We start from the raw sequence: 12,538 nt of genomic DNA, 5'->3' as shown, positions 1-12,538 counted from the left end.
ATTCAGTAATGAGGTAAGTGACACTTTTTCTAGGATGAGTTCATGAACTTAATTTTCCGATCTTATATATATGTGGTTACCCAGGATTTGAAGGCCTGGGATGCAAGAAAAGGAGATATGGGCTATAGAATTCTCATTGAGGGGAAGTAAATGACACCCTGCAACATGTTAGAGAACCAGACGGGATGGGTGGAAATGGATGACCATTGTGGATACTGGGACTAGCCACATCCATGATCTTGCATTTTCTTTCCTTTTCGCCTGTTGCAGTTCCCTTCTTTGAGAGCCCAGTGCCTTCAGTGAAGTGATATTATACATTACAGAGTGGTCTTGCTTGTGCTTGGGGATGTAGGGATAAGACCATGTCCATTCTTAGGATGATGAGTCTTGAGAAGCAGATAATGTGATGTTAAGAAGCATCTTCTACAAAAAACAGATCCAGTCTTAGATAGTTGACCAAAGTGACAAGGGACAAGCAGGATGGACCTGTGTGACACCCCAACATGCCTCAGAAATACTTGGGGTGAGGAACCTGATAAAAGACTGGGCTTCTTGTAGCAGCTGGATAGGAGGTAGAAAAATTATGATTTGACATTAGAGGAAATTGTAACCCACTGTAGGATGGAGAACCAGGACCTTCACATGGCAGTGTTAGCTCTGATGCCGCTGTGTTAATATTACCACACTCCAGCTCCCTGCAAACCCACCAGTGACTGAACAAATGTCTGTTGCCTCCTCTCCTGATGAAAGGGCTCTTGGGGTCAGATCTTTTAACCTTAAGCTACTTGGTTTGTTAGCCCCCTGCCTTGGGTACTCGGCCACTATTTCCATCAGCAACACTGACTTCTGAAGTGGACCTGGCAACATCACAGTCAGCTATACCTACTGCGAGGTCTCAGCAACATGTGTCCTCAATTTGTCTCTTCCCAGAGTGGGTATGAGGCGGGAAGCAAAGAAAATAAGGCTGCTGATTTCTTAAACTCAGACATATTTATTCTTGAAAGATATGCTTCTTTTCTCCCTCAGGGCTAACGAAACCTTCTCCAGCTTTCATTTTCATCTCAAATGATGTGGCTCATTTCTCTTCCTCCTCTGAGGAATAGCCAATTGCTGTTGGGTCAGTGAACTCCCAGAGGGGATAAAATGGAAGCCGATGCTATTTTAAAAATGCCAGAAAATCTTCCACTATGTCTAAATATGGCCACAAGAGACCTGAGTTCTTTAATTACGCTCTCCCCAGTTCAATAATTAGAGAAGCTCCTTGGAGTGAAGGATATGTGAGCAATTCCTAGGGGCTTTGACTGCCTTCTGGGCCATCTCCATAAACTCCACTCTGCAGACCTCACAAATTCCTACAAGGCTGGACAAAAGAAAGCCCCCCTTCTTTGGGGCAAGCTCTGTTTCCTTCTACTCTGAGCAGTGACTCTCACAACCTTTGTTATGGCCTCCTTAGAACTCTGTACATAGCAACCAGGGCGTGAGGTGAGCTGGTCTCTTCCCATTAAATATGATGCCACCAAGCTGTTCCTGTCAGTTATTACCATTAAAATGACAGCTGTTGGTCAGCCCTTAGTGGAAAGGGGCAACCTCCTCCCTCTTCTTGCTTCTCAAAAATAATGAACTTTTTACTTGCTTCCAACTAGAAAATGTACATGCTGACCCATAGAGTATCACACTGAGAACTTTCCCAGGCACAACCCAGCTGGCTCGGCGTTCTGGTCTTGAGGACACAAACTTGCCAGGTTCTCAGGGACTCAGCTTGAGCCTCCACCCTTCCCGCCCTCCCCGCTGTGCTATCCCAGTGGTTGTGCTCTTCAGTCAGAGCTGTTTCTTCCTTCAAAGAAGTAAAATCCATCAGGAAACACCCCTCCCCTGGGACAAGTTGGGGAGCTGTCAGGAAGGAAAGAAAGGGACAGATGTGTGTGTGTGTGTGTGTGTGTGTGTGTGTGTGTACGTACGTGTGCACTCGCACATGCGTGCACATGCTCCTCCGTATATATGTGTATTGGGTTCTTATACATGCATTTAATGGGCATATGTGAATTTTTGTGTGTGTGTCTGTCATGTATACAGTACATTGACAATCAGAGCACTTCAATCCCCTTTCCTCTCGTTTTCCCATCCACAGCCTGCTTTTCCTTACTCCAAGTTAACCTCTTATAATTTATTTTGCTTTATCTATCTTTGTGTGTATGTCTGCAGAAAAACACAAAACAAACCAAAACAGACAAACCAACAAATGGACCAGAATTTTGGCAAAGAGGATTGTTTGCAGATGGGAACAGTTGTGCTTGGTTTGGTGGAGGTTTTTATCCTGGAACCCAGTGCCAGGGGCCTATGTGGTAAGAGGACACGGTCCCCTATTGACGTCATAAACCCTGCCCCATCTCCCCACTCGCCCACCCTTGTTTAGGAGGTCGTGTGCTCTGGGTGAGGAGGAATGACATGAGGCAGCCTGTTAATCCTAGCTGGTGAACACAGAATAGTAAGTGGGGAAAGACAATGGCTTCTGACTGCATTGTTAATCAAACCCAAGTGCCTGTGTTTGTTCCAAAGCTTTTTCCATGTGTCCTAAAAACATCTCTTAGATTTATGATCTCGTGAGCTTTCTTCGGGGGCTCACTGACACAATCATATTAACCCAATCTCTGTCTTCTGCATGTCTGGAAGTATAACATGAAATTTGGAGTCAGGCTCAAATCTTGAACTGGGATACCAGCCATGCAACCTTGATTAAGTTAATTATTCTCAGTTAGTTCATCTAGAAAAAGGGGGAAATAACCATACCTATCTAATAGGGTGATTGTACAGATTACATGAAACTAACCTGTAAAGATCTTAATGCAATACTTCACAAATAGTAAGTGCTCTGTTAGCTATTTTTATTTCCCCCTCGCTGCTCCCAGCTATCGCTGGTGTCAAATCTCTCACTGCTATCCCTCCCTCTTAGCTCCGTGCTGTGTTGACTTCCTAGTGCTGCCATAACAAAGTACCACAATTTGGGTGTCTTTCTACGACAGAAATTTATTCTCTCACAATTCTTGAGTCTAAAAGTTTGAAATCAAGATGTCTGAAATGCCATGCTCCTTCTGAAGGCTCTAAAGAAGGATCCTTTCTTGCCCCTTCCATCTCTGGTGGCTTCTGGCATTCCTTGGCTTGTGGCCACATAACTTCACTCTCTACCTCTGTCTTCACATGTCCTTCTTCTCTCTGCCTCTGTGTCCTCTCCTCCGCTTATTAGGGCACCAGTCATTGGATTTAGAGCCCAAATCCAGTATGACATAATTTTGAGATCCTTAACTAATTACATCTGCAAAGACCCTGTTTCCAGATAAGGTCACATTCTGAGGTTCTAGGTGGACATGAATTTGGAGGAGACACTATACAACCTACTACACCTATTAACTTCGGCCATCTCAAGATTTGTATCTGTCAAATTCACTTCTCCTACTCGATTAGGATTTTGCTCACTTTTCTCCATCCTCACTGCCATGACCTATAGCGAAGTTCACCTGTGTAACTCGACTCTCCTGTGAATGGATATTGCTTTTTCTCCGGTCTCACTCCTATCCATTCTTCACAGTGTCTCCAGGGTGGTCTTTTAGCTCCCAGTTGTCTTCAGGATAAAACTCAACATCTTAGCATTCGAGGCTCTTCACAAGTTGGCCCCAAGCTTGCTTTTATAATATCCTGCTATGCTCTCCACTAATCACCCTCAACTGTCCCAGCCCCCTCTACATTAGGTCTAAGGGAAAACCTCACTAATGCTGCAGCGTGACAGGCTGTTTCCAGGGTATGGTCTTGGAGACCAGGCTCATTTAAATGAAAAGTTGATTGAGAATTCCTTGGAACAGGCATTCACTCAGGCGTGGCTATGAAGAGGGAAGTTGGAGGCCAGTTCTAGAGAACGTGGGGGTTCAGAGCTAGTTACCCCAAGATGTACTTCGGTGGTATGCATATTGTTTTGAGCTAAGGGCAATTTTAGCAGCAGGCTCAAGAGAAACTTCTACCTCCTCCCCCTTTAACCACCTAGAAGAACCTAAATTAGGGGCCTTGCCCATAATAAGAGGTTATCAGCCATAGTCTCTTTTTGACCCTCCTATATGGCAGAGCAAATTTCTGTTTACTAAACATCTTCTCTTCTTATCATCCTTCAATGACGCTTTAAGCCCCCTAGGTACCTTACCTCATGCCTAGCTCAGAATGGCTTTTATACCTAATGTCCCCATTCTGTCTCTGAACCTCTCATATACATGTGTATGCGGCATCTCTAACTCTTTCATGCATATGGGGTTCCCATACATATGTATGTATTAAATTTGGCTATTTTCTCTTGCTCATCTGTCTCACGTCTATTTGATTATTAGATAAGCCAAAAGAACCTTGAGGGTAGATGGAAATTTGTCCCTCCCACACAAGAAACTGGGTCAAACACCAGGCTTGAGAGATGAGTTTGGTTCCACAAACAGAGAGAAGAGCTTTGACAGCAAGGAGGTCAGGATCAGGTTTAGAAAGGGAAAACACGTTGGTGAAATAGTTGAACTCGAATGTTTGAATTGAATGAGTATGATGAATCCATTCACATATTAGGGGCTAGCCAAGCAGCCTGGGCTGGACTGGCTTAACATCACTAGGGAAGGATGGAAAGTTCATTCCATGGTCAGTCTCCACAGACCTCTGGTCATTAAGGAGGGACACATGGACCACAGAGCCCCGTGATCTAATCCTTGTGGCTCTCTGTTCTCTTTTGTTTTTGTTTGTTCTGTGGGACCAAAGGCCCTGAAAACTCCAGGTCATAAGTTGTGTTTCTAGCTGTTTGCTGTTGTGGTTTCTTAAACAGCTGGGCAGATGGAAGAACTGAGCTTTCACTGTTTTGAGAATGTCAAACGCTGTTTGTCTTGATTCTTGCCCTATTGCACTTCTAGTTTCTGAGTCCGTTTGGACCCAGGCTGAGCATAAATCGGGAGACTGAGCTTGACTTGATGGCACCTAAGAAGTTCCACCTCGGATACTTTATGGCTCTGAATCCAACAAATTAGCTGAGTGAGGTGGCATTTTCTCTGCCTCCCAGATTTGGCTGACGTGCTCAATGCATGAATCTTGTTGGGTAGCTGATATCCTGTAATCCTTTGGCAGAGGCTGCAGCATAAGGAAATGATGAGGGACTTATGCTACTTCAGAAGTGATTTACAAGGCTTACAAGATATAACCACTTCTAAAACCCATGTTTAGTTTATTACAAAACTTTTTTTTTTTTTCCTAGCAATTTCAGAAAATTAACAGACTCAGAGTGTTTCAATGTTGGATTAGGCATTGGGGATGACTATTTCTGTCTTAGTCAGTGGAGGCTGCTATAACAAAAATCTCATAGACTGGGTGGCTTAAACAACATTTACTCCTCACAGTTCTGAAAGTTGGGAAGTACAAGATCAAGGTGCCCTCAGATGACGTGTCAGGTGAGGCCTTGCTTCCTGACCTTGCTGTGTTCTCACAGTGGCCGAGAGAGATCATCTCTCTTGTCTCTTATCAGAAGGGCACTAATCCCATTCATGAGGCCTGTACCTACATGACCTAATTACCTCCCCAAATATCATCCCTCCAAATATCATCACATTGGGGATTAGGCTTCCCTTTTGTAGATTCAAATATTCAATCCATAGCAGGATCTAACATTTTCATTTAACAGAAGGAAAAACTGAGGCACAGCACCATGAGATCCTCTGCAAGGGGTCTCCAACCCAGTGAGCAGTGGGTTGTCTGGTTTTTTAGTGCAGTACTTTATTCTCCTATATCACGACCATGATTCATTCCAATTATTTAAATGATATAATTTCATTCTCTCACATGGTATCTGTGTTGACCATTTTTTCTTCCCTTTTACTTAAAGATTGAAATCAGACAATTATAAGAACACAGGGGATTCTGGGAAGATGGCCACGTGAGTGTAGCCCTCTTCTTCTTGACTCTCAACTCCCAACTCCTTCTTCACTTGAGTTAGCTGGGAAGGAGATGAGGCTGAGTTCAGGAGGGAAGACGGGGCAGAGGTCTTTTTTCCTCAAGAGCAGAGTTAGAAATAGATAGGAGATTGCCCCAGAATAAGGAAAGGTCAGGATCGAGGATCCTGAGAAAATGCTGGTTCTAAGATCTATGGACCTGAGGGAAAGGGTGACATCAGCCTTAAGGGTACCTAGTTTTCTTTGCTCACTGTGAGGCCAAACAGAAGCTGGATGGGGTCTGCATCCTCCCTGACCCTAAGGTGGCAGAGTATGCGGACTTGCCTTGTACTAGAATGTGGACTCACCGTTGATGCCTTCGCAGGCGACTGGCAATCTGCTTTTTCTAGACTGCCACTCTCCTGGGGTAGAAAATATTTCTTCCACACCATTTGAGTGACTGAGACCAATTGGGAGACTCCAACAACCAGACCTGAACATAAATGAGGAGACAAAATGAATTGAAAACTCATCTAAGTGGTCCTGGCAACTAGAAGAGAAGAAGACCAGTCAGAACTAATAGAACCTTTTCCACAAGTTTGACTTGCTAGAGCATAACAGGTGACAGTCTAAACCAAAACTGACAAGGACATGTTTGTACCACAAACATGGAACTAAATCACATAATTTCCCAATTCAATAATTTAGCAGATTGATTGAAGGGGAGGATGGTAACTTGGTAGGCAAGTGGATATATATCAAAGCCCAGAACAAAAATATAAAGAAAGAAATTATGAGGGAAAATAAGTTTAGGGTGAAGAATCCCAAAGACTTGATATGTGGAAAACAGGATTTCAGAAAGGAATTGGAAAAAGAATTAATTCTTAAACAGTAAGGAGAGGGAATATGCGAGTTGAAGAGAGATCTGAATTTGTAGATTAAAAAAGTTCATCAAATTTAAGGCAGGACTGATGAAAAGTAATATTCACCAGGCAATATTCCCAAAATTTCTGAACTCCTGATGTGAATATATGACAATCTTCCAGATGAAAAGAAAAGGTTGCCTATAATGAAAAAATAATTAGAAAAATATTGGACTTCTTGACTGTAACATTAAACGCTAAAAGATAATGAAATAGCATTTGCAGACTATAGACACATTTCTGCAAGAATCCTATATAAAACAATATAAACTTGCTAAGACATGACAAAATATTTGTTGATATTCAAGTCCAGGAAGTAGCATTCATCCATTCCCCCAGTATTCCACTGGATAAACTCTGTCATATGGCTCCATTTATGCAAGGGGATGGGACAGCCTGGGGGACACATGCTGGCTGATTTATGCCATAACACTAGATAGTACTAAAGAGAGAAGGGAAGTAAAGGCCTTATAATTATTTCCTTACTTGGTGTTTTCTGATTTTTACCTAATTCTTATTATGAAATCAGTCAGATCCATGAGTTAGCCTGGTAAATGTATTGTGCTTTTCAGTCATTCAAGAGGTAGTTCTTGTGAGTCTATTCTGTGCCAGAGCCTGATAAAATAGAGACTAAGACAGAGAAAGATCACTGCCCTCATGGTCTAGTGGTCCTGATGCACATATCAATCATGTAGGATTGGAGGCCAGTGTCCAGTATTGTTTAGTGGCCTAGGAACTGGACAGATCCCAATTTAAATTCAAATCCTGATTGTGACAGAGCCACTCTGTGACCTTGAAAGAGTTATTTAACCTCTTCAAAGCACAATTTCCTCATCTGTAAAATAGGTATTATGATATACCACAGTGTTGTCTTTATGAGAATTAGATTATCAATAAATAATTCATGGGGCACCAATGTCCTAGATCTTAGAAACCCATAATGATAAGAAAATAAGGTCCCATATATTTATTACAGAAATTAATTTCTCAAAATTAAAAAGGGGCCAGCCTGGTGGTTCACGTGCGTAGAGCGCCATGCTCCTATCGCTGAGGTTGTCGGTTCTATTCCCACATGGTCCAGTGAGCTGCGCCCTCTACAGCTAAAATTATGAACAGCAGCTCTCCTTGGAGCTGGGCTGCTGTGAGCAGCTGGAGGTCAGTGTGAGTGGCCGGCAGCCAGCGTGAGCGGCTGTGTGCTGCCGTGGGCTGCTGTGAGTGGCTAGCCAACAACTGGTGACCAACTGCCTCTGCTGGGGGGAGCGCAAGGCTTGTAATACCAGCATGAGCCAGGACACAGGAAGACACAGGAAGCTGTGTCTTACACAACTAGACTGAGAAACAACGGCTTGAACCACAGTGTGGGGCGCAGAAGAAGGGGGAAAAATTGTTTTAAACAAATTCATGATTACTATTAACATCTATATAGTACAGAAGGGTAATAGTGAAAGAAAAAAGTGCCCATATACTTTATTTCTAGTCCTACTCCCCTTAGGAAATCATATTTACCCATTTTTGCCAGTTGCTCCAGAGATTTTCTATGTGTAGGCAAGCATCTGCACATATAAGTGTATGCTTTAAAAATTATAAATGGACTTACACTAAACCGTGTTCTGTATCTTGCTTGCTTTGTCACATAATATACCTTGGCCATTTCCCCATGTCACTATATAGACCAATTTTACTCTTTTTAATAGTAGTATAATGTGAATAATGTTTCACAGTATTTATGCATACTGTGAAACATCAAAGTGTGTGTGTATATATATATATATATATACACTTTGAAATGTATATCATATATCACAATATACATATATGTATATATGATATTCTAAGTGTTCCTTTCTGAAAGGGACACTTGGCTTATTTCCTGACTTTTGCTATGTCTACAGTGCTACTGCATACTCCTGTGTTCATTTGTACTTACATACATAAGAGAGTGTATCTATAGGATGAATTCCTAGAAATTTAGTGATTGATACAAGGGGTATGTACATTTTATATTTTGATAGAGATTGTCCTATTACCTTCCAAATGGATTATACCAATTTTTATTCCCACCAACCAATTTATGAGCGTGCCCCCCTATTCCCCCAAATCCCCCCGCCCCACATTTGTCACTGAATTACTTTTGAGATGAGAGTGGTATTCCCTTGTTGCTCAATATGCATTTCTTTAATGACCAGTGTGGTTCAGTATCTCTTCATGTTTATCAGCATTTTAATTTCTTGTGTTTTCTCAGATTTACGTCCTTTGCCATTTTTTAAAATATAGGATTGTTTCTCTTTTTAATAAATGCTTTTTTCCCCATTTCCACCAGCAATTTATGAGGATTCCCGTTTCTCCACCTCATTGCCAATACTTGTTGTTATTATTATTATTATCATTATTATTTTAATTAAAATGTATTGAGGTGACAATGGTTTGCAAAGTTACATAGGTTTCAAGTGTATAATTCTGTATTACATCATCTATATATCACATTGTGTGTTCACCACCCAGAGTCCGTTCTCCTTCCATCACCATATATTTGATCCCCTGTACCCTCATCTGCCACCCCCTCCCCCTTACTCTCTGGTAGCCACTAAACTATTGTCTGTATCTATGAGTTTTTGTTCCTTTATTTGTTTGTCTTGTTCCTTTGTTGTTTTCAGTTTTATATCCCACAAATAAGTCACACAGAAAAAGTCGTGAACCATATGATTTCAATAAATGCTTTTTAAGACTTCTTATTTTAAGGATATTATCATTTTGGTGTCAAATGTAATGTGAGTATTTTCTAAAGCGCTATTATTTTAAATCTTTGCTCATGGTATTTTTGCTATTCAAAAGTACTTTCTTTTTTTTGCCATATTTATTATTCTTTTAAATACGTGGTCTCTGGGTTTTGTACCATCATTAGGAGGGACTCTGTCACTATAAGGTTAATTTGAAAAAGTACCTGGTGTGTCTTGGTACATTCAGTGTATTTATAAAAGTGGTTGAATATTTTTTGTACCTGGAGTTTATTTTTGAATAAGGATTAGAGTGGGCATCTAGCTTATTACTTTTTCTAAATAGGTTAGTAGTTATACTAATATCACATAATGAACATTTGCTATATTTTCCCACTATACTTATTTGTACATGTTTCTCGCCATATATCCATATGTGTTTTGGTGTATTTTTGGAGTCTGTACTTTTCCACTGATTTATCTGTCTTCTCAGGACTAACATTAGTCTAAATTAATGTAGCTGTATAATTTTTTAAAATAACATTTGACTGATGCTTACTCATTGTTCATCTGTTCCAGAACCTCCCTATTAAACATTTTTATGTTATGAGATACATCGTTTCTGTGACATGATTGGATTTGATTGGATTCCAATGAATTTATAGATTATTTAGGGAAACTGATTTCTTTTCAACATGGGGTCCATTCTTCTATGTCTGTTAGCTAAACTTTAACATTTTAAAACAAAGGTCCCAGACATTTCTTAGTAAGTAAATTCCTATTTTAATCTTTCATTTACTATTGTAAATTAGATTTTAAAATTTCCATTATGTTTTCAGATGATTTTTTTTATCAACCATTTACTCAATTCTCTCATTTTAAAAGAAAATGTTTTTCAATGATTTTTTTAGACTTTCCAACTATAAATCACATCATTTTTAAATAAGGATCATGTTTCTTTCTCTGATTTTTTAAAAACTTCTCAACTACTTTTTGTTGTTGTTGTTGGATTGCATTGGAAAGTATTTCTAGAAAGAAGTTACATAAAGGTGATGATACTGACCTTCCCAGCTTTGTTTTTTCCTTTAATGGGAATATTTATAACAGTTTGCCATTAAACAGGTAGCATAGTTTGAGATACTATTATTTTCCATGTTAAAGAAATGTCCATTTCAGCATCTATTGAAATAAGTCGATGCCTTTTGGCCCTTTCAACTTACTAATGTGGTGATTTGTGTTTAAGAACATATTTTTTAACATTGAATTATTCTTGGGTTTATGAACAAGCTACATGGTCCTGCTATGTTATTACACAATGCACTGCTAAATTATCTTTGTAATTTTTATTTTATAATTTTTACATTGATATACATCAGTTGGATTGGACCTTAAGTGCTACCTTTGTCAGGTATTATTATGATGACTGTATAATAATAATATGGAATCTTACTTCTTACTCCGTACTCTGGATTGGTTTAAAAAACACTGGTGCTCTTCAACAACTTTCACAATTGGTCAGTTTAATTTTTCCTCACTTTAGTCAGTTTTGGCAGTTTTTATTTTTCATGAGAAGAGTCCATTTCTTCCAGGTTTTCAAGTGTGTTTGCACAGACATTTGCAAATATTTCTTATAGGTATTTTCATTTCTTTCTCTATGGTTATTTTTTTATTCTTACTCCTTCTCACTTTTTCTCTTGATGAGTCTAGAAAGTCATTTACCTAATGTTCTTGACATTTAGTTGGAGGTAGATACAAAAATGGGCAATAAGATCAATTATAATACTTACGTTGTACCTTATATTTATGCCTTCATCCATTTACTGTCTACTTGATCTGCCACATGCTACCGAGTTGCCTCAAAGGACACCAGGGAATGCTCAGTGCACCTTTATATGTGGAAAGGGCTCAATTCCTGCCTCAACCAAGACCGAAGACAGACAGTCCCTTTTATTTCTCTTGTATGTAGCACTTCATTTGAAGATTTCATAAGAAAACAAGTTTCAACAGCTTATAGTGTTTAAAACTCATTAAACTTACATACATGTACAGTGGTTTTATGGAAACCCAGCAGTAAAAGCACAATACATATTTGAATTCAAGAAGCCATCGATAACAAAACGCATTATTATTTAAAGTGACACTAAGAAAAAAGAATAAAAACCATGGCCCATTAGATTATAACACATCGTCAGTTTTAAGAGACATAGCAATATCAGAGATGCTAAGATGCGGAAAAATATATGTATCTTAACATAGACTGAATATGGCATATGCTTTTGGATGCGAATTAGAATGAAAATCTTAGGTTTACTTGATGATTTTACGACTCTGTTCAAAGGTTAAGTGACCCATGAAATATAAATTGAGAAGGAACTCCAGCAAAACATTATTTGCTAACTGGGCATCTGAGTTCAGCTTCAAAATTGACATTGCAGTGCTTGCTTCGGCAGCACATATACTAAAATTAGAATGATACCGAGAAGATTAGCATGGCTCCTGCGCAAGGATGACACGCAAATTCATGAAGCGTTGCATATTTTTGGCACAGGGATGTGAAATACAGTATGGGGAATATGATCAATAATGTTGTATAGATTATGTAGGATGCCAGATGGGTACTGGACTTATGGGGGAATCACTTCATAGATTGTATAGATGCATGACCAATACACTGTACACCTGAAGCTGATGTAGAATAACATCGAATATCAACTATAAATAAATACATATAAATATATTTATATATATATATTCATTTATTCATTCACGGGATGTAGAGTACAGCACAGGGAATATAGTCAGTGGTATAGTAAGAGCTATATACGATGTCAGCGAGGTAGTAGACCGGGACAGGGATTATCACTTTGTGAGGGGTGTAAATGTCTAATCATTATGTTGTTTATACACCTGAAAGTAATTTTTAAAAAAGCAAGGCAAAAAAGTAAAACACTAAGTGTTCAGGTGATAA

The 12,538-nt window shown here is 39.5% G+C and overlaps 1 non-coding gene across 1 annotated transcript; it reads left to right on the top strand.

The window, feature by feature from the left end:
- Positions 1 to 12,004: 12,004 nt before the first annotated feature.
- LOC117014168 (U6 spliceosomal RNA) lies at positions 12,005 to 12,111 on the top strand. The gene has a single exon (XR_004421465.1). It is a non-coding gene; the product is annotated as a U6 spliceosomal RNA (small nuclear RNA).
- The last annotated feature ends 427 nt before the right edge of the window (positions 12,112 to 12,538 follow it).

Source organism: Rhinolophus ferrumequinum, chromosome 21, assembly GCF_004115265.2.
Source record: "Rhinolophus ferrumequinum isolate MPI-CBG mRhiFer1 chromosome 21, mRhiFer1_v1.p, whole genome shotgun sequence".
Taxonomy (NCBI): domain Eukaryota; kingdom Metazoa; phylum Chordata; class Mammalia; order Chiroptera; family Rhinolophidae; genus Rhinolophus; species Rhinolophus ferrumequinum.
The sequence above is the reverse complement of the archived record's forward strand: the minus strand, read 5'-3'. Positions and strand labels throughout refer to the sequence as shown.